This window comes from Melospiza georgiana, chromosome 13 (genome assembly GCF_028018845.1).
Source record: "Melospiza georgiana isolate bMelGeo1 chromosome 13, bMelGeo1.pri, whole genome shotgun sequence".
Taxonomy (NCBI): Eukaryota; Metazoa; Chordata; class Aves; order Passeriformes; family Passerellidae; genus Melospiza; species Melospiza georgiana.
Genome location: NC_080442.1, coordinates 9,399,586 through 9,425,666, shown reverse-complemented (window position 1 = coordinate 9,425,666; position 26,081 = coordinate 9,399,586).

Here is a 26,081-nt window from a genome sequence, read left to right as displayed (position 1 = left end):
ATTTTTGGTTTTAAAAGATTCCTTAAGTCATTTTGATTGCTACTATCTGTTGTATTAGTCAAGTAGGTTCCAAAGCAAAAGAGGCAATAAATTAGCAGGAAATCTATCTTTGAATTATTTAAAAGTCTGAAGATTTTTTTACTTAGTAGTCATGGGCATGTTACCTAGCAATATTTCAGAAAAAAACCTGAGAGACTAGAAAAAGATAATTCAATATACTGGAGGAGGAAACAATCCAAGAGAGTGGCTGAGACTGGAAACGCTGCTCAGTACTGGCAGAGCTACCCGAGCATTATTCTGTTGTTTGCCTGGGTGGGGTGGCCAGCAGAGCCATCCCTGCAGAGAGCACCAGCTCAGGGGAGGCAGAGCTCCCTCTGCACCATGGCAGGACAGACCTGCGGCCGTCAGCCCCATCCCTAGGGCAGCACTCACAGCAGGGACAGAGCTGATGCCTCACTCGGCTCAGGGAAACCAAGGACAGCTCTGTCACATGGCTTCGGGCTGGCTAGCACAACAAACCCCATCAACTATCACAGTGCAAATAATACTCAGAGTAGTTAGTAAGCCACAACTGATTTGTTTTCTTAATATTTAGGCCTTTAAATTAGTCTCTGAAGGATATGTGTCCACCATCTGAGTTATTTAAAGGGAAGATGCATAAAACACAACAAAATATTCCATGGGGATAAGCCTATGCTTACAGGAACATCAACTACATTATCTATTAAGGCTGTTTAATGTCCAGAAGATGAGTTAATGTACATGACAGGTAAAAATGAGAAGTTATTCAAAGTGTTTTCAGTTTCTGCTGAACTGTTAATACTTCCTTACAGCAGAAATAAGATTATGAGGGGTTTTGTTTTTTAAATGCAAAAATTGGAAAAAAATTGGAAAAAACTACACCAAATTTCTTTTCTTATTATGTGGGATGTAGTAAAAGAAAGCCCAAAAGATCCCCTTCTTGGAAGGCAATTATTAAGTTTTGCAGACACTGAAAAGTATCTAAAAAAATCTTTTTAGCACATATAAAAAATACAACTTTATTCAACAGGAGAGAGAATGGAACATGATCTTGTGAAACACATAGGCATAATGATGACACGTTACAGAAATACCTGCCTAATAAGATCTAGAACTTATGTGAAAGAATCCCTGTTTGTTGTGAGGATAAACAAAATATAAATGCAATATATTTTTACCACAGAATATAATTAAATCTTCAACATGTCCCATGTAGCCATCAGCACACTTACTTGGAAGCTGGTAATATTTTTAAGTCAGAGTTCTGCCTGGCTTGCTCATTTTCTATGCTTAATGCAAGTTGTAATTTTTTCCTTTTTCTTTCCTTAGAATTAGGGCAAAATATCTCCTAAGCAGTCACCTACTGACAAGCAATTACATCCAATTGTGTAATAGCAAAGAGCTGGAAGACTATTCCTCTACGAAAAGAAAGATTTTAAATTGTTGGTTTTGTTGCAAGGCTTTTAATATGATGTATATAAATCCATATATGCAATTACAGTCACAGTGTGGCCACATGGTAACTTGATTAAAAATTTGATTAAAGGAATTAAAACAATCAAATTTTACACTAAGATACTGCAAGGAATGCTTCTATCAAATCTTCATTTCATGTGTCAGCAACCTGATTTAGCACCAGAGCTCTGCCAAGGCCCTGCTGTTCTGTATCACACTGACAGAATCTTCACCAAAATTAGGATCTTCAAACTCTGAAAGAATCAGCTTCATTTCCACGTAAAGGCAGAGAGATTTCTTTGGTGAGCTTTGCACATGAGTATTCCTCTAGTGAAGATAATACATTATCTTCCAGAGACCAGAATTGCTAATGTGCTTTCTGTGAGGATGGAGAGGGTAAAAAACCAAACCATCTCCAAATGGGTATTTTGCTTCTGTTCAACTCTTGTTCAGAGCTTCCACATAAAAAACAGATTCTCACAGTTACCAGCAAAACAATACCTGATAGCTACTGGTGAACCACTGTCTGTTTGGCCTGCTCTGTCAGCTAAGATTGTTCAGAATCATTAAGTACCTGTAGTGAGCAGAGCAAATATAATTCCTTGCCTTGATCACAGGCAGAGTGGCACAATGACCTCCATCAACAGTTGGCATTGCCAGTCAATAGCCTCTTTAACCTGCTTTGTTACTGGTATCAGATGTAATATCTCTGTTCCATACACAGAAAAGTCCTGGAATTTCTGCATCAGTCATAAATGGAGCCCAGCCTGACCTGTGGAGTATCAGAGAATGTAGCCTTAATTTCTTCTGCCACAAGCTTTGTGTAATCTCAGTCCTCCCTTCTGAAACTGGAGGAACATAGTTCAGATATTTATATTTCAACTTGCATCATTGCACAGTGAGGACAAGACCTGTACTTGTGGTACCTAAAATCAGTTTCAGGAGCAAAAAGAGCTCACTGCCTGGGACTTCTGTTGAGAGTAAACCCATTTCCTGCAGTTTGCTCAAGAAACCTAAATACTTAGGGAGGGTCAAATTAGGTATGGTCAAATTAAAATCCAAATATTTCTGTTCAAATGTTTATATCATGCAATATAGTGTCTATACTCCTACACCTCCCTTTGTAGCTCAGCTTTTTGTCCCTCGGTTTCTCAAATGCTTTTTAAAAGTCATTGCTAATCCCAGCTCTCTCTTTTTTTTTAAGAGAGTAATTTAGTTTCTTCCATTTTCATTTGAAGATAAACTTCCAAACAAAAATTGATAGCAGGACTTGTAAAACTGCCAAAATACATTTTCCTGAAAAATGTTGCTTATTCCTGTTTTCTCTCACTCCCTGTTAACTTAGGATGCTTATTCAAGTTTGGAAGATGGAGGTTAACAAATAATCTTCAGTGGCTCTCCTATGTATTTAAAGGTCACTTGAGAGTGTCTGATTGGAATGATTGTAACTGAGATTAGTCTTCAGCTGATGAGAAATAAAATGAAAAGGCCAAGTTGTTTAGGAATATAAAGGAGACGTGCCAGAGAGTACTTGCCTTGTTTCTATATAAGGCAGCACAAACTCTCCTAGGCACTAGTGTAGTGAATATCTAATAATTATTATAGCAAACAATAGCTTTTAGATCAATTTTGTTCTCATTCATCATCTACATTCAAGATCAGGGTTTGTCCTGCTTCTTTTAAAAGCACTTTCTTTAGAAATTTCAGAAATCGATGCATATAGAAACCTCTTGAAAAGAAAAATATCTATGAGCAATTCCAGTCACCAACTCGGAAGTTTCATGCCGTGAGGATAAGAATGCACATCATGCAACATATGACTACATTTATATATTATAGGCCCTGAACAACTGGTTTGTTAATTTTGCTCTTGCTTCCATTTTTTGTGGGGCAGCAAATGTTCTGTCAGCCATTATCTTGAGAAAAATTGTAACTGATGGGTTCATTTCTATTTATGCCTAAGGAATTTTCACATAATTGTAAGCTGGAAAATATTAGATAATTAACATTGGTGATAAAACTGCATTCTACTGATTACCCTGCTCCACATATATGCTTAATTGTCAACATTGAAATAGCTTTAACTGCAAATAGACATTGTCCATTAGCCAACCAGACTGCTGGATGCGAAAAACATAGACATTTTAGCTGTTATTTGGAGGATGAGAAGAGCATAATTATCATTTAAATAGGCAGTTTTACTTTTCTTTTCCACTTAAACCCCCTCAAAAAATACTTGTGTTCAATATTTGGGGACAAAGAAACAGCATTGTTTACACTAACTGTGATACTGAAGTCTCCTAATGCTCTGTCCATCCAGAACTGTCACAGTGTTTTGCAAAGATAAAAAAGAAATATATTCATTTCCATTTTTGGAAAGGAGGAAACAAACACACAGAGGAGAAACAATTCACCATGTGGTTGACAGGGTATATCTTGAATTAGTGAGCAAACCATACAGCACACAGCTGAAATAGAGAGAACACAGTTCTTGGATCCACATGGAAAAGATCCTACATAGATCACATTCATTTAAAGCAGAACTGGGAGATTGGGCCTCTCTAATGCACTGTTCCCTCTGCCTTGCATCCCAATGACAAACACCAAAGAATACCCAGAATCTATAGACCTCCCTGTGATCCCTGTGTGTGCAAACATTCCAATTGGACTTGACATCCTTTTCTTCAAAAAGGTGGGTGACAAAGTGAATCTTTTGGCAGCAAGGCTGACAAAGGAGCTCCATTTTTGGTGCATGTTTCTATGGCTCTCCCTTTGGTCAGTCTAACAGTGTCTGATTTTTGACAGCACTTCTTCCTTCAAATCTCAGAAGGCTGTTTTGATGCCAGTGACCAGAACCGTTCCAAAAGGAGCTGAATGAGCCTCCCAAGTGCAAAGCATTTTCACCCCATTGCATTCAGTCCTACTCCTGCTACAGGTTCCATTTAATGACAGAATTATATTCCAAGCTATTGAGCATTTGTGTTCATTCAGTCTAGTGTTTCAGCCTGCTCTATCTCTCACCAGGGTTATTTCCCTGGATGGCTGTTTCATATTTTATTAGAAATGACAGCTCTATTATTAACAAGAAAAAAATATAGCATGAAAGAAAAATAGAAGTACTAGCTCTAAGATCCAGGTGCTGAAGGATATGAAAATTTTATCTGGTGACACATAGGAAATGGCTGGATTTGTAAAATATTTTCTACTTGAATGGTTTATTAAAACTGACACCAGTACAACAATTACTACCAATTATTTTGTCAGTGTCTATTCCATTCAAAGTGAGAAAGTTAGTAGCAATAAACAATATATAAAACCTTGAAGTGGCTGAAAATCATTTTACTAGGGGTCACTTCATTGCTGAAAGATTTGGTAAGCATGGAGGAAGAATTTTCTCTCCAGATTGCTGGTTCAAACCAACACCTAACATAATCACAGAAATAAATCCCAGCAGGTATTTTATGGTAGCTTGTATAGGTTTCTAACTATATGATCCACTGGTTAATAAAGCCTTTGGTGCCAGAAGTTACATTTCATGCCTGGGTCAAGCCTGTTAAGTCTATTAAGGTCTCAGTTGCCTCCTGTATGGACCACCAGGGCCCAGAAGAAATTACAAAAGCTACTGGCCTGGGGCTACTTCTGTGTTCAATACACATCTTACAGATATATGAATCTGAGAGCAGTACTGGCCCTGCAGGGGAGGGGTGAAAAAAGCAAAGCCACTCCAACTTTGAACCAAACGTAGAATAAAAAGTTACCTTATTTTGATATAGAGGAACTTGAAGTAATATGTTTTTACAACTCTCATTTCCAGGATATAAAACCAGAAAAATCCATAAGATCATACTGACCTTGTGTGTTTCACAGACCATTATATCTCACCCAGTTATTCCTGCACTGGGCCAAATAACTTCTATGTGATTAAAGCATTATATTCAATCTTAACTTGGCAAACATCCGTGGAGAATCCACCACACCCCAGAGCTTCAGTTGTATGTTCCAGTAGCCCCCTCTCCCACATATAGTTCATATTTAACATACAACCTCAACCTGTCTAGTTTCAGCTTTCAAGCACTCATTGTGCCACCATTTTCTGCTGAATTAAAATAAACTTTTACTCACAAAGACATTGTGTAATATAACTAAAGTATCTCAGGACTAAATCTGTTATGGGAGACTGTTTTCTCCATTACTCAAAGGATTTTACCTGAGTTTAAAAAAGACATATTAAAGTAACAATTGGATACCAGCAAACCTGAGCACATTTCTAATCCTGTTTGGAAAAAAAATTCTTCTTTTTGCCTCCTACCTAAAACTGGTCACAATGAAACAACCTTGAATTATTTCCATTCTAAAAAAATGCAGACAAAGATTATATTACATACACAAGAGAGAAACAGCCAAGCTAAGAAGCAAAAGGAAAAAAGTCTGAGAACCATTTTTAAGGACAGAACTTGAGAAGGACATTAAATAAAGGCCACAATCTCATTAGCATTCAAAACTTCTGGTCGCTCTTGTGAATGTCCTCAAGATTCAAGAACAAGCAGGATTTTGCAGGCACACAATCAAAGCACAGATGTTTGCCTTGACCACAAAGCAATCACCCTGAGTGACATACTAATATTTTTAAATGTCCCTGACACCTATCAAAGATATAATTTATTGAGTCCAGATTGTACATTTATAAATATTATAATCTGATTTTTTTTCATTAAAGATGATAAACAATGGAAACTTATTTCAAAGGAGAGAATCAGAACTTGAGAAATGTTTTCTTATGAAATGAAACATCAACAAGAGCTTAGAAAGCCTTAGAAAGCCGTGTAGCATTCTTGAAAACATACCTAAATTCTAGGATACAGGACCATTGGGATTGGGTTGTTGTCACAGCTAAAGCCATCAATTTGAATTAAATTATTGTGGAAGCCCTGTTTTGACCATCCTCCCACCTATTTAGAATCACGACCACCAACCCAGAAACTGCAAGGGAAGTTAAGCAAAGAAGAGAAACAGCAGGTGCCAATGACAATGCAACATCTAAACATCAGCAGTTCCCAAAGAAATAAAAATATCCTTACAAAACTGAGAACAAGTTAACAGAGCCTAGCACTTACTCAGTACATCCAAAATTTCAAAACTTGCCTAAACACATTTTCTAGTGAGTATTACATTAAAACAAGTCATTCCTGCTCAGCAACACAAACCTTGGAAGGGCAGCAAACCTATTCACTTTTTAAATTCACATCAGCATTCCCTTTATTTCAAAGTCTGCATTTATATCATCACAGTTCTTCAGTGAATAGTTCGATGCAATATCAAGTACTGTTACTGCTGCCATTCAAAGCCAGAAGCTCCCTACTGTACACCAACTGATAAATATTATCTAGGACTGCAAACACCTATATTCATTTGCTTCACAACAGCATCACATTTATCTAAAGAGAAAATGATAATTCGGGGTGGAAGGGCAGAATGACAATAAAATTAGTAAACCTATTGGAATCTTTTCTCGGTTTCCTTAATCCTGTACCATTACACATATGTGACTTTACTTTAGATTTAAACTACATTTGGAACTCTGCCACAATTCTGTTAAAATGAGTCTTCTAAAGCAAATGGTGATGGCAGAAGAGTTTATTGCTGATGAATCTCCGAGTACCGATTCTCCCAGCGGGTGCAGCTCGGAACACTTCCGAGATATTCTTGTGCACATTAGGATTTCTCAGGCCTGAAAGTTCAATGCAAAAAGAAGTGGTATGTTCTCATGCCTCAACCCCTAACTTAGTTTGCATATGAATAAGAGTCGTCCTTTGGAAATTTGCAGCAACAGTCTAGTGACTAATGTATGCGGAGGAAATTGAAAGCACTGACTCCTGTAGATCAGGATTTCAATAGCATTCTTAAAAAAGGCTTCAGCTAACAAAATCGAACCACATAGGCATTTGGTAAAAGCAGAATTAGTCCAAGTTCTGGTGTGCATAATTAGGAAATACTACATGTGCTGTGTATGCCAGGCATCCTGGAGCAGCCTCAGCCTTGGCAGGCCTTGCAGTCTTTCCGGAGGATACAAACCCCTGAGTATTTAAAAGCATTCATTAACCTAAAGAGTCTCATTTATTAGTTGCTCAACTCAGGACATCTTATAACTAATTTCTAGAAGTGCCTTAAACCTTATCTCTTGACCGATAGTAAAGAATTGCTCGTGACAGTGATTACAAAACCTCTGATCTGCTCTGAATTCCCACAAAGGTATTATTCAGTGCCACCTCCTCTGGGAATCTGAGGAAGATTTTGTTCTGGGTATTAAGATTTGATCTACATAACTTCTTGGAGGACAAAAATCTTTCTTAGGAATGCAACTCCTCAGGTTGTGAACACAAGTGTTATTTCAAACTTGCTTTCAATTTGCAAGCAGAACAACTTTCTAATTTACTTCAGGTTAGGTCAACCAATTTATCAAACAGATTAAAGTCCCTGCATCTGCTAAATCACTTTTGTGGAAACTCGTTATGGAGCACAAGCACAAAGATTTGCAGGCAGGTTTGAAGAGGCAGCAGAGAGCAGTGATGATCAGCCAAGTGCACCACTGAAGATGATCTGAGCTACAGCAACTGGCACTGATTATGGCAGATTCAGGCACTTTCCCAGTCTGTGCTGTGAAAATAAATATATTCAACCACTGCAGGCAGACCCAGGGAAAGATGCATAACTGCAGCCTAATTGAAGAATAATTTTATCTGCACATCCTGTCATGATGGGTCAAATTCATAACCACTGGACATTGAAATACAATTTCTGCACTGTCCCACTTTTTCTGTGGCTACTCCCCTAGACAAACCTGCCAGAGGACCTTGGCAGAAATGAATTTGAACACTGTCCTGATGAGTTGGAGGAGTTGTTGATATTATTTGGAGACAAGATGATTTGCAACACTATTTTGAAATATAAGCTTAATAAAGAAAACAGTAATTGCATGCTTATAATTTCACTGATTACAGAACACAGCTTGCAGCCTTCCAAATTATAGTTTACAGAAATGGTATCCTGAATGTTTTAATCTGTACTTCTTTCTAAGCATTTATTCATGTGACTTGTCCCCTACAGCAGAGCATGAATTTTGCAAAGCTGCTTTTTATATAGTCTGTAATGCTTGAAGAAAAAAAGAAAACTATTTTCCTTCAAAAGTCATATTCTCAGAGTAGATGACATTCTATGGGAGGCTCAGCTAGTTGCAGTCCATCAGAGCCACATCCTGTTCTACCATCTTTGATTTAGCCAAGTAAACCTCATTAATCTAACAAGTAGCATCCAAAAATATTTGATGTTTGCAACAGCATAAATTTAGTAACAGTATTGTCTAATTATAGATTAAGAAGAAACTGGCAAAGAGGTGACTAGCTGCACATTTTTCCCCTTCAATAGCGGAGTTAAAAGCACAGTCAAGGAATTCAATCTGTTTCCTTGTTCAAAGCACAAAATAATTCTTGTTTTAAGGTATTTAATGTATGCTCTTGGTACAAATATTCCTCTTCTACAAATCTATTTGCTTTATGAAGCAACAAGGCAGTAGTATTTTTAAAAAAGCCCATCTTTGTCTTTTATTTGGAGCTACAATGTACAAATCAAAGCCAACACTTGGAGTTCCAACAGTTACATTTTTGTTTGTTTTTAAAATTGCATCCCTTCTCTTGGAAGGATGAAAGTCCTTTCCCAGCTTGGAATTACTTTTATCAGGAAATACAGACTAAATATTACATGCCTCACTCATCACTTGTAGCCAAATAAATTACAAAATGACATAAATCCAAAGAGCTTACAAAATATGCATGCTTTGTTAGAAATTCTCTGTCTCTTAAGGTAATTTATTTTTTTCTTCTTAGTTTAAATAATTACACTAAATGCAGAGATTGCATTTTCCTTTCTTACAGTTACCAAATCCTACATTTTGGGTTCAGGCAGGTAGTCATCATCAACTCAGGCTCATCATCAACTAAAAACCTCCTGGAGATTAGCAGGAGAGTTTTTATAAGGTATAGCATCAACAACTTTGTCACCATCTTTCTTGAAGTAGCAAATGAAACTTCACCATTCCTATTCTCTTCAGCACAATTTCCTCCTAAAATCTGGTCTACCAAAGCTCCCTGGATAACAAAGTTCAATTAAGATTCAATGTTTGATTCAATTTTAAGGATCACTCTGTCTCTAGGCTCCATTCAATCCCCAGTCTTTCCACTGAGAATCCTTTTAGAATTTCCAAATTACTTTATCATAGTCTCTTAAATACATCCCCAAAGGATACTCATTACAACATGAAAACCAAAGAAGAACAGGATTCTTAATGAAACAATCAAAAAACCCTCCCATAAAGGTAAATTACTCAATCCAAAGTAATAGCAAGTACCAACATCCCAATCAGCACCCACCACAGCCCTCCTACTCCCTGCCTTTTCTAGTCCTCTTTGTTTCACATGCAGAACCATTCCCACCACCCACCTGCTTACAAAACCATCCTCATTAACTCAGCATCTGTAGCTTATTGACAAAGCTCCTCCTACAACAGCAGAGCAAGTTCTTGTTCCAAACTATCCAGGATTTTAACTTTCTCATTTATTCCATTATTGGCTCAAGCCAATTATTCAGGAAGAATATCAACAGACAGGAAATAAATAAAGTAATAAATTTTAAAATAAATTTTGAGGATAAAATAAACTTTGCAGGATTATTTTGGGCTGAAGCACCAAAAGCATTAATCTTTAAATAAAAGGATCAGCTAAAAATATGTGTATGTTCATTTCTGTGATGCAGAGTATTTATCTCATGAGAGAAAACTGAATTGACTGGCTTCACACATCATCTATGATAGTGAAGTAATGTTAAACACTAACTTGGTTTCAACAAGCACCTCCTTCTGTTCTTCTGAGTGCAGTCTCAAAACAAAATACAGGCACAGACTCCCTTTCTGGGGAGAAGTAACAGAAGCACTGCTGTACTCTCTGCTCATGTCATGGACATGAGCTCATCCAGATCTCAGTGTCTACAGATCATTCCTATTAGCACTGCTGAGTATTGGAAGCACCTCTGGAAGAGCAAGTGGCTCTTTCATTTCTGTTAGTCTATGAGACTTTTTCATTAATCAAATATCCAAACAGAGATGTACACAAATATTTTAATAGGCTATTTTATAGTTCTGAATTTTTGTTAAATAATAAATAGCTCATTATGTGCTAATGCACAGTGATAATCTGTTTGTGGCTGCTAATGAATTGTATCTATGGCATTTCAAACAATATCTACTTACAAGTAAATAATTAAATTAGCATAAGAAACTTAGAACTAATATACTGAGACACTACCCAGTGCTTTAGATGGATCCTTTAGGCCATGCAATACAATCAGAACTAGAAATACAGTGCTGCCAAATGCAGTGCTTTGCCCCAAGCCCCGTGGCTGCAATCCAGCCTGACAAGCACAGAGCAGGGGCACAGCCCCTGGACAAGCCCCTCATATGGATTTTGCCCTGAATCAGCTAATCCTTCCCCAAAAGGCCAGAATTTCTCATTGCATTACACCAGAAGAGTTCTTAACACAGAAATGTCCCCCAAAACTAGAAATATCAAGCAGTATTTACTGGACTGACATTGAAGCTATTCAAAGTCCTCTGTTGTGAGGGCAACCCTGCATCCACTGCTAAACAAGATTTTTGAATTTCATTCCCAGAATTCTAAGAGAAAAAACATCCCATGCAGCATCATCTGACACCAGGTTTAATTATTTGTCTTATGTATTTCATATTCTTGGACTTCTCTAGTGCTGTATTTTTTTCAATTTCCTTGTGTTTAAAATTCACCTTCTTTGTAAACAGAGTTGTGGCAGGCAGGCAGCTCTGTCTTTAGGGCTCTAACCAGGAATATCTGAAATTCTGACAAGAAATGCCCACAGATGTCATCACAGAAGAAAAATACAGCTAAAAAATTTCTGGATCATATTCATCTCATCTTAATACTGCAATACAGTCCAGTTTTCCTGCAGGTGAGGAAACTGCAGCTGCTGAATCATTTGCCCTGCAGTCCTTGCTCCAGGACTGTGCTCATCTGGCTGTCATTGGGATGATCCTGCAGGACTGAAAAGCAAAGATGGATAAAAATCTCAGCAGGACCACTGCTGGCAATGAAGTGCACAGGACAGAGCCACAGCCAGGATGGCAAACAGGTGAAATGATAGGATTAGCTGTGCAGAAGTTCTGGAGTCCTGTCCCACAATGTGCAGCTATGCTGAAATGAGGTTGTGAACTGATCAGGTAGAAAAGCAGATGATAAGTGACATGAATACATAAATAGAACATGTTCAGGGCTACAACTGAGTTCACTGGTGTGAAAGGAGATCCTGTTCATACCTGAACAAGCATTTAATGATTGCTGTGAGCATATTATCTAAAGTACAAACAGGGGTAGAGAGATCAGTTAATCTGATGCTCTTGAGCAGACACTGCTGTGTTTGTACACATTCAAACCAGTATGAGCATGAACAGGACTCACATGAACAAGAAACCAACAGTGCCACAGGTTTGCCAGGAGTGTAAGCCTTTATTTTTAATATGTATACATCTATATAGTATTACCTATATTGTTACTTTCCTACATCATTACCAAGATAAGTTATTACACTACCTTCTATTCTAGAGGCATCAACAGTGTCATTTAAATGATGCAGCATTGATGCATTTTAGAACTGTCCATGTACTGGATTAATTGCTAACAAAAAGCTCTGTGATTCCTCCTATAACCTATTTGATGTGGTAAAATAATGAATATGTAATTCTGTAGACACTTGTTACTGTTACAAGTCTAACTCAGTTGAATTGATACATTCTAATGGTTTCCTGCATGTGTCAGTAGAGCTTAGCCTGAAAAAAACATCATTATCTTTATTAACACTTGGTAGGATTTTGTGTGCAGGACAGATCTGCTGCAGCATTGGACAATGGGCTCTGAGCTGAAACTCCTGACTAATACATTTCAAGAAGCTATTAAATAAGCCATGCTGGCAGTCTGGGCATTCATCTTCATCAATTACAATTTTTCTTTTATGGTATTTTTAGGTTTAGTTTAGTCAGTATGACAACACAGAACACACATATAGATGTAACATAATTAATTGAAGACACACTGTTGTGCAAGAAGGATGTCAGTTGACCTAGCTTTAACCCCTCATGTCTTTGAAGACAAAATTAGTTCTGTGAAATTTATTGAAGGCACAGTATTGTAATCACGCTTGACTTGGAAATTAGCCAGATATCCACCACAAATTCAGAGGAGTTTAGAATAAAAGTGTGTCCCAGTTTCACATGACTGGACAGCAATACAGGGATTAGACATTTTCAAATCACTATTAAGGAGAATCACTGTCTCCTCCTTTAAGCAGAGGACATTTACGTTATCCTTCTCACTAAAATGGTCTTGGCTCAAAAGAAAGCCCATCTATACTCTCTATTTAATATTTCTGATATATGAATAACACCTGTTATTGATTTTTTCAGGAAAAAATTGACAAGGAAAATTGAAAGACTATCATCAGTTTCTACTAATGGTTCCTGACATCCCTCTGACATACTGACACCATGGATACTGCTTCAATATGCATCATTAGAAATTTTTTAAATTAATTATAAAAACGGTCTGATTTTAGCCACCATCACAGGAGCATGCTGCAACACTAGCTATCTGGAAAGGGACTTTAAAAAATACTCACCACAGAAATGTCAACACATGAAAATACTGGCAATGTGATTTTTGTCCAGGTAATATCATTAAACTGCATTTCAAATGCACTTGCTTAGTTCACCACTATGAGATGTGATGTTGTATCAACTGCTAAAACAGCAAATAACTTTGCCTACTATAACAGAAGATCTTCTGAAAAATAGATATATTTATTAGGGTCTAAAGCTCTTGCAATCCCTGTGGAACATCCACCTATCTGCAGCAGCTGCTAGGTTACAAAACCAAAACACTTTAGGCTACCATTATATTTGCTAGAATTCTTTCATTTGACTACTCTTGGAGCTGAGAGGTTCATTATATTCCCAAGAAGACATTTATGATGAGAAGGCATTAAATTGACCAGAACCTTCATGTGGACCTTTCACAATAAACATACAAAGACATTTTTTAGCTCAAAAGAAAGAAGATCTCTTGGATGCTATTAGACTGCTTTACAAAAATGTATTAATTGTGAAGCTGAGAAAGATGCTTTAGAAGGATGGTAAAATATTCCTGGATATTTCCTCTAATGATGTTCATAAACTAACAAAATACTTTGTAAAGACAGGTGTTGACTGAATAAACCACTGAACATCTGTTTCTGCAATAAGAAATTAAATACTCAATACACAAGCCCAATATGATAGTCCAAGAAATCAAATTTAATTTTATGGTTTTAAATCTGGAGGATGGTTAATTATTTTAGTCAGATGTTTAAAAAAATTAAATGGATATCTGCAATAAGAAAATGAATAAATTTAAGGAAGTAAATAAAGTACTAAAAAGTGCTCCGAATGTATCACTTGCAAGGAGAGTAACAGGTAGAGAAGCAGCAATGCCATTGTACCTCTTGCTTTATTCTGCAGAGCACTGTAAGGCCCCTGTGCCCTCTCATGTTCTGGGCTGAGAAATCAACAGAAAGGGACAGACCATGAGAGCAGCTGCCAAGTGACACTCAGGAGAATGTCTCAAAGACTGGCCACCTTCCTTCAGTTTCTAGTTTTATATCTTAATCTTTTCCTTTCTTCTGCCTTTCTTAGGTCTACAAACTCATCATATTTAAGAGGAAGCTGGTAGCTGGAGAACGTGGAAAGAGGGGTAAAGCTTATTGTTCAGAAATTACTTAATCTAGCAAGAAAAAGCTCATATATCCAAAAAAAATGACTGAAGTACTGGACCTCGTGCCCTACTAAAAAGATCCCTTTCCATGTGCAGATCTCTATAAAGATGTGCCATTTATCTGCCAAGCTCAATGTTTAATCTGAGAACTTTATTTGGCCTACAGAGCCCCCACAAACTCTTTCACACAGTTGGTGATTTTCCAGCATCCTAAATGCCTGGGTACCTATTGGACAAATGCAGTGCTAGACCAGTGCCCACCAGTGTTTCCGTGAGGTACCATTACAAAAGTTCCTACAGGTTCTCTCTGTTTTCCAACCCCTTAAACACACAGTTCTGATTTCTTTAAAAGATGAAAAATAGTGTATTCATCTTCTCAATTCCTATTACTTGTGTTAGACCCTTTACACTCTGTTTTCTGACATTACCTACAATATATGGGATTGTAAAAGCTACACTAGACCCTCAAAATGCATTTTGGAAACATGAGGAAAATAGTCTTCCAGGTTGTGTTCATTATCAGAAACTGCAAAACCCTGATAAAGAAAATTGGGAAATAAATAATCTTTATATGCAGTTTCTGTTTTCACCAGAGGAAGACGTTTGTCAAGAAGCACAGCCAGAAACAGGACCCAATTTATATGCAGTGGTGAAGGGATTTAAGCAAGGCTTGACTTTTTTCAAATCCAAAGAAAAAGACTTTTATAACTTACAAGGTTTTCTGCTTTCTTCAACTATGTCCGTTAGTTCAATGAAAGATATCATGGCTGAAAACCTCAGTGAACCAGACAAGAGCAAAAGGAAAGGAAAGCTCTGGAATCCTTCTAGAAGCAAATTGGAAGCATGGAATATCTCAGGCAGTGCATGCCCTGCAAGCAGAGCACAGTCAGGAGGCAGCCTTAGCACAGCAGCCCTGACTGGCTCTACACACACATTCCAGTGGGAGGCACTGAGTGCTGCCTAAGGCACCGAGACTGCCACGGTGGCACAAAATGTTCTTAAAGATTAAGAAAGTGAGGCTTAGGTTTGTTCATATGGAGTCATTTTGTCATATATCCTTTTTATGGGATCTTACAACCATCCCTCAGCCACTTCAGTGTGCAAACATTCCACTTTTACCAGGGAAAGAAGTTTTATACTGATAAAAACAAAGTACAAAAATATGTGGTCATTTGCCCAGAGCAGTAAGAAACATTTGCAGCCAAGCCATTCATACAAATATGCCTTAAATACAAATATCCCCTTGATCCTGAGCATGATTAAGAAGGAAAATGAAATGTCATTGCTTTATTGAGGTCACATCTTCATTTTTAATTTTTAACTTATTTGTTGTAATTTGCCCACATAGTACTTTCAGTAATATATAATAAATAAACTTTTACACAGTTAACAATGCTTTTTCCCCTGTCACATTCTGTTCCTTCACTGCAGTGATAAGTTGACCTGTGATGCCCAATAAAGAAAAACATAGTAAGCACATGTGGTTGTATTGTGCAGATCTGCTGAAGTCACAGAGGGTCTTAGACAGGCACATTATTAACAATTAGCCACTTACTGTAAATTCTAGCTGACACATCTCATTAAATATAGGCCAAAATAGACTTTGGTGATCGAACCTCATTTTTAATAGCTTTTCCCAGCATTCTGCCAATTGTTGTCAGGAAGCTGAAAATTACTCCTACCACTAGGATGCCCACTTTATTCTTGCTGACTGCTGAGAAATTTCAAAAGGCTGGCCTGCCTCCTCTGTGCCTGATAAAGGTAAAACCCAACCATGTGCCTATGATGGAGATAGGCTTTTAAAAACCCCTCAGCAGGCAGCATGAAGTGAAGAGAAGCAGGGGGTAAAAGGAAAAATATTTTCTTTTGTTGTTTCTTCTACATAAGAGCCCTGAGTGACTTATAACATTGACTGCCCCCTTCTAACACAATTTTGATGTGGGACTGAACAGCTGGTCTAGTGTCCAGAATCTAAACGGCAACTTATTGTTGAAATATCTGCAATTACTTTCCACCCCCACAACCAATCAGAAAATAAAGTAAATTTTTCATAACTATCAAACTTAGCCAAAGATACTTTGTTTAGATTTTTTTTTTCTTTTTTTTTTCTTTTTTTCTTTCCCTCAAGCCAGTTTTACATACTGAGCAGGGATTCTGTCTATGTTCAAAAGGAAGAAAGAAATTGCAGACAAATTTAACTTATAGCAGAGTCCTCTGTGAGTATCTTAAGATCTCATTACCCAAAGATAATTATCTTAGCTCCAGTAATCTCTTCAGTCTTAATGTTTTCCATCTTTGAACAAGTATCAGAACCAAACTTGTGTCCTCTGGCTTAGTACTGGGGTAGTTTCAGCAAATATTTTATAGACAACATTTCAACAAATCAAATGGTGTGGCAGAGCACAAAAATTCAAGAAAAAGCACTTGTTAAGCTCTCTACACAGGGAGATAAATGATAGCATCTTACCTGTCAAGATTTTGGAGTTTCTTCTTTGACCCTAATTGTTTTTATTCAAGGTACTCATGGCTAAGAATCTGCTTCACCATGAGCACAAGCAAAATATAAGATCACGTGTTTGTTCTGGCTGGAAGGAACTCACTGAAGGCCCCAAATCCAATCTCCTGCTGAAAGCAGGGTGAACTATAAGCTCAAACCAAGCTTTTTCCCAGCCAGGTTTTGAAAATCACAAGGAATCCACAGAATCTGGGACTACACAATCTTTCAGGAAGCCCCAAAGCTTGACTGCCCTCAAAATGAGAAGTGTTTTGTTTTTTTTTTCCTATCCAGTCAAAATCAATGTTTCAACTTCCAGCTTAGGCAGATGTGTATAGTTTACCCAAAATCAGCCAGAGAAGGCAGGTAAGTATCCAGCTTGTTCAGAGTGACTGAGCCACTGACTGAAATATAAAGGGTTATAGCCTTGATTTTACACAATTACTGAACTCTTATAGAGCTCCAGTGCCCACTAGCTCCCATTCTTTACAGTTTGTAATTATGTCTGCATAAATCCCCCGTCAGACCAACAATGCACTGATCCCTGTCTTCCAAATATGTTATTCTGACTCATTTGGCAAATACATTCAGTGAGCACAGCTTTTTTAGCCCCAGTATTCTCCCATTTGTCTGTTTAAGAACACATTTTTGGCAAAAACTTCTGGATCTATAAAAAATAAATAAAAACACACACACAAAATATAGAGAAATAGCTTAGTAAGCATGGGGAGTTTGTTTAGCTAGGTTGCTGCCACGTTTAAAAAACAATGATCTTGAAAGAGGAGTTAGTTATCTACCAACCAGCCCACTGAATGGAAAAATTAGGAATAAGGCTTCAGAAGTCTCCCACATTTTGCTTCATAAGTATTCAGGTGTGAATGTGAAGTCACTCACCTATGTTTCCCGAGCCTTGATTCAGCCATGACCTTTTAATGATGTGTTTAATTTTAAGCATCACATAAATGTGACCTTCTCATGGGAAACTTCCTTTACAATCATTCTTCAGTGATCTTGTGAAACCATTTATCTAAATAGAAATGATCCTCATCAGGAAATCTGCAGCAGAAATTGGCTATTAAAGCATTTCCAAGTATCCTCTGGGATACATTTACAACAAGGGCAAGAAACCTTGTGAGAAATGGATCCCAAAGGAAATTTTACCCACAAGGGCTTCTGTCTTTTTACTGATAACTTGGTGTTTCAGATCAAAGACTGCATCTTCACTCCATTTTCTGCTTATTCTCAAGATAGACAGGAGCAGATTTTGTCAAGTGATGCACTACTAAGGGAAAAAAGGAGAATAATCACAGACAATACATACAATCATTAAAACAGCTTCCTGTAATGAATCTTGAGAAAACTGCCTTTTGGATTCTCAGCTTCAGAAACATAAGTGGTAAAACCAGCAAAGAAATTTTAAGTCACACACAAAGAATTCTAATGTTCTTTCAATACAAACTGGTTTTTTTACTTGTCCGGTATTGTTTTTTCTATATCTACCTCAAAATAGAAAAAGATTTAAAAACTCTTCTACTTTCTTCTTCCACAATGTGTACTACAATGAAAAATGCCTCCTTCACTTAGCCTGTCTCCCAAGGGTCTTGCACCTTGTGTGGTTTAATTGTCACTACCAACAACTCCCACCTGTGCACATGTGCAGGAGGCACAGCTGGGCTGCTGAGGAACACAACCAATCCATGCTCACAGCACCTGGGGAACCCTAACACTGTCTGAAAAGGAAGGAAAGTGAAGCAAAATAATAGTGTAAACTCAGGTTGATTTCCTGTGTGCAGCTGGATTCTTGAATATAAGAATCATGAGGTGGGCCAGGAATATTGTTTTTAATATTTTTTTTTCCAGAAAATGAAGCATTTAGAGAAAAACTGCCTAATCATACCAGAAAACAAACCCAGACATTCTGCCATATGGAAAGATTCTCAAATTCTCTAATCTGATTCACATGGGCTATTTAGGTAATTAACTTAAGCTGTTTAAAGAAAGGTGAAGAGGGAATATCAGACAGGGAAGCCAAGCAGCTCACAGATAGAGCAGCTACATCCTGCAATCACCAAAGGAGACATTATGGTAATGATGATCAGGGTAGAAGCTGGGAGGAGCTCAGGGGCTGAAGGAATCTGGCTGTCTCACCAGGATGGAAATCTCTGGAACAGAGGAAGGGCTGAATGACCTTCCCTGGAACAAGACCCATCTCTCCTTGCCTCTGCTGTAGAGGAGCTGAGGTAGCTCACCACCACAGCCCCCCCCCCCCAGGCAATCTGAAGTTGGATAAGGCAGACAGAACCCTTGTCCACAGCAGCCCATTTTTTCTATTATTTTTGCCACTGTGAAAAGCCACTTACTGCCTCAAAATGATTTCCTGGCCCCAGTTATGAAACAAACTATTGCCACTCGCAGCCAGAAACACTTAAGGACTGTTTGCCATCCACAGCCTTAAGAAATCTCAAAAGATAAGGAGTAACTGCTCTACTGAATTTGAAAATCAGAATCTTTAATGGCTGTACTTTTCTTGTGAGGGGGTGATGTTTGGGACCAGTTCAAGCTGAGTGAGCCATAAGGATCTTCAGCCCAAGCACTAATTAATAGAAGTCATGCACAATACTGTTTTCTTCAATAAAAAAGGGCTTCCCAAAACCTCCCAAAGCCCTGTCAGCAAAGCTCTACATGTGGCATTGTTCTCTGAACAAGGAAATGAACTAAGGCTTCTAATTTTTTGGCTAACTTCATTTAAAGAAAGAATGAGATTGGTGCCAAAAAGCAATCAATGGATTCCCACTCAAACAAAACACTTAAGACCGTGATTTGAATCCAGTTACTCATGTATTTAAAGTTATGAATGTGTGCAAGGGCCTCACTGGGTGAAGGTCTAATGACCTGGTTTTTTGGACTAAACTCCAGCTAAATCCAACAATTAAATGAACATGCACTTGAAAATTCAAAGTTTATTTAACGATAAACTCCAAAATACTGGTTTCCTCTTTCTTTGCAGCCACACACATCGTCTTGGAAACTGTTCTTCTTCCATAAAGGTGTTTGAAAGAACTGTTTTAATCTGGGTTCACTAATCTAAAAATGGCCCAAAATGTTGTGATACTGGGAGATATGTCATCAAGAGTTCTAACAATAAGTCAATATCAAATTAGGGCTTGGGTAAAATAATTAAACTTTCTAAAACGTATATTGAAACAGGACAAAACAACTGTACCTCAGAAATCCAACCAAAGTGCTTTCCTTCAAATTTTCCCAAATAGATTATTAGATATTGCCAGAAAACTGTGACGAATTTTTTTCTACCACTTCTACAGCCCTTTAAGTATTTATCACCAAAACTATTTTATTTAGCTATACTGACTGAGACTTTTTGGAACTTTCCTTAATATTTTTATTTATTTTTAATTGCTTTTAATAGCATCCTAAAAGTAAATTCTCTTAAGTTATATACTTGAAAATGGATTTACACCCATCCTAGTTTCACTCCAGTGATCCTCATTCTCAATGTACATATGCATTACATATTTTCAAAAGAATTTTTTTAATGCATGTGGTTTTACTTTTTCCTCAAATAAGAGAAATTATGAACCATGTCTTCAGATACTTTTAAGGCAACACCTCCACTGATATACACAAGAAGAACTTTTGCACTTAAAGTCTCCCATTAATTATCAAAGAACTATAATCAATGATAATTATCACTGCATCCATGATGCTAAGATCAATAAACTAACACATAGTCATAAGCCCTTTGAAAATTTCAAGTTATTCTGGCACCTAGTGTCCTGTAGGTTCAGGTTCTTTATGCTTCTGACAATGTCACCCCTTTTTTGTGTTTAGGCTAATGTTTAATGTCATGTCTTCAAAAGACCACATTTTAGGGAGGGATTAATCCCTTTTGAACAAGAGCAAGGTTGAGAAACTATACTACATCTTGATATTTATATCAAGATAATTTGGCTAAACAACTCTGTTTAAACAGTCTTTGCATATGGAAGAGATAAAAAAACCAAAAATGCAATGCAGGCAGGCAAGTTATAATTATCTAGTAGCAACTGGTAATAGTTAATGAAATAAGACATCCATTTTTATTAAAAAAGTTTAAAACAAAAGGATCAGTTTCCCATGTTCCCAGGGGAAATAACTAAAATTCATCTCTTACTTATGGATGGTAATATTCGTTTGCTTAGTTTTTTTATTTATGAACTTCTTGTTGGTACAGGCACCATATAGGATTTTTACTGCTGCTAGATGAAAGCAGGTTCAAAGTGAGATTTGACTTTGTATCTATCTTTCAAGATCTGCTGTGTATAATACACACTAAAAGCTTCACCTAGTTTGGCCTCATTATATCTTCCTTAATTGAGTCTTAATAAAAAGACTGTGTTCTAGTGTGAAATTTATTAATTGGTTTTCAAGAAGAGAGGCTTGAAGCAATATAGACATCTCAATTAGGGATGCATTTCAACATAAATACAAAATTAATGCCTCCTGTGATTGCCAAAACGACTTAGAGCTAAACACAGAGAACTGACGCACCAAGTCTCTTGATATATTTTGTACCTGGGTAGGAAAAGCAAAGTATTTCTATAGTAGATTGATTTACTGCTGCTGAAGACTAAAGTAGGGCTACATCTTGAGTGTGTGAAAGGCTGTCACAGAGGGAAAGCTTAATTTATCAATTTGCCAGTTTCTCAGGGGAAGCCATTAATGACAACAGTATGAGGCTGCCTTTTAGCAAGATTCATTGGACTTATTTTCCTAACTTAAAAAAAATTATAACTTTTCTCCCCACAAAATACCAGACCTGTCAGACACACAAAAGGACAACAGGAAATGGTGCTCTAAGCACCAAGAGCACCATCTGTTCACCCCACAGCTTTCTGCTTAGTTTCAGAACTCTGAGTGCCATAAAAACAGTATCTTTAAAAAGCAACAAAACAAAAAATCCAAACATTCCAACACCTACCTGACCCAGCCTATGAAATGTTACACACTCACTTTGCACATAATAAGCATGATTTGCTTACCCATTTAGCTGCCCAAGCCAAGGCAACTGCAACAACAGTTGATCACAAATCAACCAGTAACTAATTCCTGTAAGTAGCATGGAGCATCCTAGTAGCAACTATTCAACTCACTTCAAACTTCTTAAAATAAGACATCTTTTGGTGCCAACCATGGAATCTATGCAGCATGGCCACAAGAAAAATCTTACCTGTATATACAGTTTCAGGCCAGAAAAACACATATAAAAGTAACCTGAGTCTGTATCTCCCTGGCTCCAACTGAGTTTAAACCTATCTGCAGCTCTAACAAATAGATCTAGGAAATACACTAAACTTACACAGAGCACTACCACTAATCACCATGGGCTCTGCTTCATCAAAAACAAAGTCTAGAAAACATTTAATAAGTAATAGCATCTGAGAGAATAATTGTAATAATGATTTACACACAGATTTTTACCTCTAAATCAGAATTTGTAGCTTGTCAGATTAGTGTAATTTTAATAAAACCCCTGGTTAGGGGCTAGCTGCAATAGGTTTCAGCAGAGCTCCTAGTGAGAAAGGTGGAGAGCTGAGCCTCCTTCAAGGCACTCCAGTGCAAGCTCTCCTTTCAGCTTTGTACATCTATGGCAGGGTCAAGTGGCTGACCTCACCTCAAAGAAGAAGGGTCACTGAGCACAGGGAACCTGTGCTACTCTGCTGTTTTTCCATTGCTGAGCTTGCATTGCAGCAGATCTCCCAACCAGTGACCCCTTCCTTTGATCTCACAACAGGTTCAGGGAAATTAAAAACTCACAATGGCTCAGTGGAAGAAGAAAAAGCAAAGGTTTTCTTTGCAAGGACAGAAGAGCTGACCAGGATAGGAGACAAGAGTGCACTTCCTGGCATTTCTGCCCTGCAGAGGTGACAGGATGAAAATAAAGGAGCAAACTCATATTCATATTCCTTACCTTTCAAAAGACTCTGTGTTGTCCTAAATGTTGTTAAAAAGGGAAGCAAAAGGGTACTGTCACTGTGAGAATGATCCTCTTTTAGCAAGAAACTGTCCTGTGGTTTTGGTGACAGTTGCTGTGTTTAACTCATGGACAGAGGTGACCTAAGTATGTTAGTCCCCAGCTATTTCTGTCTACTTCTGTTGGCTCCAATAAGGGTTCTTTAAGCCTGTGCAATAAGCTGGTCCCCACACCAAGCTGAGGTATTTGATTTCATTTCACATCTGCAGAGATGGGTGTTAAGTGGAGGCTCCACAAAGCTAGCACACCTCCATTATGCCATGTGCTCATTTTTACAATACAAATTTGGTGTTTCCCATATGTGTAACAACCTAAAGCTCTGGTCATTGCCTCTGCAGCCTCATCTGTTTAAAAATACAATGCACACTTATTTTGCCACTCTCACTCAATGAGGAAGAGATTTATGTGAGTAAGGGCAACCTGTGGGTGGGTATTTTCACAGAACAAGCTGAGTTTGAATGGATCTTATGTTAACGAGCACAAATTTCAAGCAAAGTTGTTCTTTGGATTTGTAGTTTGATTTATCATGTTTTCCTATTCTTACTTCTTGGATCACGGCTCTTGTTTCCTGCAGGTTTGGTGTTTCCTGCAGGTTTAGTTATTAATAAGTTCTTTTATTTGTCCTGTGCTATACTTCAGTCAATTTTTAACCTTTTCATCATACTTTATTTCAACACTTCCAGACTAGGCAAATGCTCCCCTGAACCACAAAATACTCTAAGATATTTTGAGGATTTACTAAAGGAACATCCCTGCAGGAGCTCTAACTCCTGAATGCAAGGTGAACATACTGAGCCTAAAGAAAAATTCAGATATTTGCATTCACGTGCCTTCTCTTTCTTAACAGCCATGTAATCCCCTTCTTCCTTTTGCACATAATGGAAGAGGGAAAAAGGAGCTTTTTTGCAAGCTAGCTAGCAAATGCACATGTAAAGCCTGTTTGCCCAGCACAGAATGTGTCTGAATTCCATCTGTATCACACTGCTACATGCCAATTACTTTAATTAGGGTGAGATCCAAGATTCACAAGAGAAAGTTCATAGTGTAATTAAGAAATAGTTTTTCTCCTCAGTGCTCCCTTTTCATCTTCTTTGCTCATTTTCCTGCTTCCCTCCCACCCCTTCTCCATTCAGGGACTTTTTCATTCTGATTCTTTAGTCATTTTGGCATTAGCATTGTTGCACTTACATCTTCAGACAGGCATGAAAGCCAAAAAGCTGGTTGCCTTTAATGCTTCCAAGATAAGGTGTAAAAAAATGAAAAGCAAAGAAATGAAAGTGAAAGGTTTTATGCTGTTTTCAAGTGATATTTGGTCTGGTGTGGCACAATGCTTTGAAGTGTATCTTATTAAAAGCAATGTCACATCCTGCCGAGAAATGGCACTGCTCAGCACTCAGGGAGCTGGGTAATCTCACAGAAACACAAAAAATGGACTTGCCAAGGAAGGAAAGAACTTATTAGGTTATGTAGATGTTCTGCAGGACCTATAATCAGCATGATAATACTGAATGAATCAATGAAATGAGTGTTGTCTTAATAACACCAGCAAAAGACATATGTCTGTCCAGGTTTTCCACAACAACAATTTTCATTTGAAGAGCTACCTAATCTCAACCTTTTTTGCAGCTGGCATGGATCAACACCAACAGTGGGCAGCTTTCAACAATTCCTGAGTCACACAACAGCCAAGGCTATTTGTTCCCCTCTCTTGACACTTACCAGAATACATCAATCATTAAGAGCTTGACATTCATGCGTCTTGTGGCAATAGGGATGTCATCACTGATTATAGAGATTAGTGTGGAAACATCTGGGTTTAGAATTATACAAAATAGTTTCTCAATAAACACTTGTTTGCATCTGTGCTAAAATACAATTTATTTGTTTTCCTGGAGAAAGTAGCTTAGTGGAATTTTAGAGTTGGTATTAAATAAGAAATAAGTTTATTCTTTAAACAAAAGGGGATTGATTCCTAGTCAGGATAAATTATTCAGAACCAGATTTATGTCAAATGAGAGCTAGCCCCTGCCTCATTAAAAGAATTATTCAAGCCCCTTGTAGCAGGTGGCAATATCTCACTGACCTCATCTCAACCCAGACCAGGTTATAGATGCTTTAAAGGCAAAATGTAGCAGTGTGAGCTCAGTGCACCTGAAGCATTGTATTTACAGTGTGAAAAGCTCTCAGTTGAACACTCATCAGTCACCTCTGAAGGGCTCTTTTGTTTTCATGAATTAAAACCTGTTTCCAGTTGATTTCAGGTAAGCTCAACAAAATAAGGATCTTCCACATTTGGATTTCTATCAGCTCAGTTTTGGAAGTTTACAGCCATACCTTGGTTTGCTGGAGCATCTTTCCCACAGGGGCTAAGCCCAGCCACCACAGACAATGCAAAATCATAACTGCTGCCTTATAGCATTAGATATTCCTCTGAGAACATCTTTCATATTGATCAAGTTGTGTAGGCATACAACGAATTTGCAGGTTTTCAACTCCTTTTCCATTGATGTAAGTGAATGTGATATGGTGTTAGAGCAGGGCTACATTTGGATTGACAACATAAATAATCCTGGAACATGTGCACATTTAAAATTCAGGAATGCTCATGTGCACATCCATTATGATGAGAGTCAACTTGTGATTAAATTGATCTTTGCCTCAATACAAAAGTATTACAATAAGTGCAGCATATGTACTTCTAATTGAGTACTCAAGCATGCATATGAGAGAGTAAAACCACACTTAGGATCAACTATGACATTATTTACATTTCCAGAAAAGTGTATGTCCAAAGTTTTTTCCACTGTACTGTAGCACAGGAATTACATCATTATGTCATTAAATAGAAATAAATAAAATGTCCAAGATTTTGTTTGAATTTTCTTAAATTCTCTAAGTTTTCTTTAGTGCAAGTTATTCTCCCAAAAAGTACATTTTGCTCCAGAAATATAAATATTAAAAAAAAAATTATGCACTGTGGAACAGAAGTACTGACTTAATACTCAGTTTCAGGGTCCCACGTGCCCTATCATTAGTGGCAGACTGATTGTTTTCTACATTTCAGCAAAACACACTGGACTAATTATAATTTCACCAGCACTGGAGTTGAAGAACACAGATTAATGATCAGCAATTAAAATATCAACAACATCACAAACAATAATGCTTCATACTGTTAATTTCTGTTGCCTGAAGTCACGGT